Source organism: Cyprinodon variegatus, unplaced genomic scaffold (assembly GCF_000732505.1).
Source record: "Cyprinodon variegatus isolate N-32 unplaced genomic scaffold, C_variegatus-1.0 Scaffold1169, whole genome shotgun sequence".
NCBI classification, from domain to species: domain Eukaryota; kingdom Metazoa; phylum Chordata; class Actinopteri; order Cyprinodontiformes; family Cyprinodontidae; genus Cyprinodon; species Cyprinodon variegatus.
Window position 1 is genome coordinate 10,484 of NW_015151622.1, and position 1,686 is coordinate 12,169.

The 1,686-nt window shown below is 37.8% G+C and overlaps 1 pseudogene; it reads left to right on the forward strand.

Moving 5' to 3' along the window:
• Window positions 1–243: 243 nt before the first annotated feature.
• On the forward strand, window positions 244–1,372 carry LOC107101893 (annotated as a pseudogene).
• The last annotated feature ends 314 nt before the right edge of the window (window positions 1,373–1,686 follow it).

Below are 1,686 nucleotides of genomic sequence, written 5' to 3' on the forward strand. Positions count from 1 at the left end.
ATCAGACTAATTCTAAACTTTGTAAAATAGTATTGCTCAATGTTTTTAACCGGGTTAGACATTTATATGTAAAACTGTAACAAAAGAGTTTAATTTCTCCTCAGTTTCCTGTTTGCTGCTTTGCTGCATAATAAATGAAGGTTGGTTCATTTCTATAAACATTAAACAAATCAATATTCTGATTAGTTTAATATACATCATTTTTATAGATACTACAAATCAATGTTTTTTTTCACATCCCAGTCCTCCCAGCTGCTCTGACTGTGAGTCCCAGCAGATCTCAGTTCTTTCAAGAAGACTCTGTGTCTCTGAGCTGTGAGGAGAACAACAGCTCTGCTGGATGGACTGTATGGAGGAACACAACCAGAGGAACCAGGACTCAGTGTGGAGGTAAATGGGGGAAACTAACTGGTTCTACCTGTAAGATAAATGGATTGGTCTCAGCAGACAGTGGAGTTTACTGGTGTTGGTCGTCCAGAGAGGGACCAGCCAGCAGCAGCATCAACCTCACTGTCACTGGTAAGATCAGACTGTGGAGTTAGTGTTGATGAAGCTGTGTGGAAATGGATGAAATGCTGTAGTTTGTCTCTGTGTTGAGGTGAATAAGTGATCCTGCAGAGTCCTGTCCTCCCTGTGATGGAGGGAGATGACATCACTCTGAGCTGTCTAACAAAGACCACTCCCTCCAACCTCTCAGCTGATTTCTATAAAGGTGGCTCCCTCATCGGGACTGAGCCTAAAGGTCACATGACCCTCCACCATGTGAACAGCTCTGATGAAGGCCTCTACAGGTGTTACATCAGTGGTAAAGAGTCTCCATCCAGCTGGATCTTTCTTAAAGGTCAGAAAACATCAGTCCTTTAAGTCAATGGTACTTTTGTTTTCATTTAACATATACATTTTTATTTTAGATAAACCACCAAACCCTGACCCCACCCGAAATACTCCTCCTGTATCTCTCTTTTCTCCTCCTACTCCTCCTCTTCCTCCACCTTCCCAGTCTCTTTTCTATCTGCTCCCTTTTCTTTCATCCATCATTGTTGTGGTTCCACTGCTGCTGGTTCTGGTTCTGATGGTGAGACGATGTGTTCGCAGAAGGTCTGAGGGTGAGACAGATTTCTGAATTTATATATATATATATATATATATATATTGTTCAAGCAACCATCTAAAACTATTCTGATTTTATAAATTAATTCTTATACATTAACTTTAATTTCAGGTCATCCACAAGTTGAAGAGGACGACATTACTTACAGTGATGTCAAGATTTCCCATCATAAACGACAGAAAAACATTAACAAAGGTACGACTGGTTTTATTCTCTAGTTTTGTAGCCTTTTTTTATGTTTCAGGATTTTCAGGAACCTGATGAAGACTACTACTTTTAGAAACATCTCCATGTGGATGATTTTAGATGTATTGTTTTGCTTTTAAACTGAATCCATTTCTATCATAATGATGATAAAAAGGACGGATTGTTAATCAAATTTAATATCTGGTTCTATAGGTTTTACATTTTGAAATTGTGGTGCTAAGTTTCTATAAAAGTACTATTATTGTTTCAGATGCTCTCTTGCTTTTTTCAATTTTTTTTTTAAATTCACACTTTCTGATGTTACATTTATTCAGTATCTAACCTGATTTTATGTTTAGCTTCTTGATAGCTCACCAGATCACAGTTTA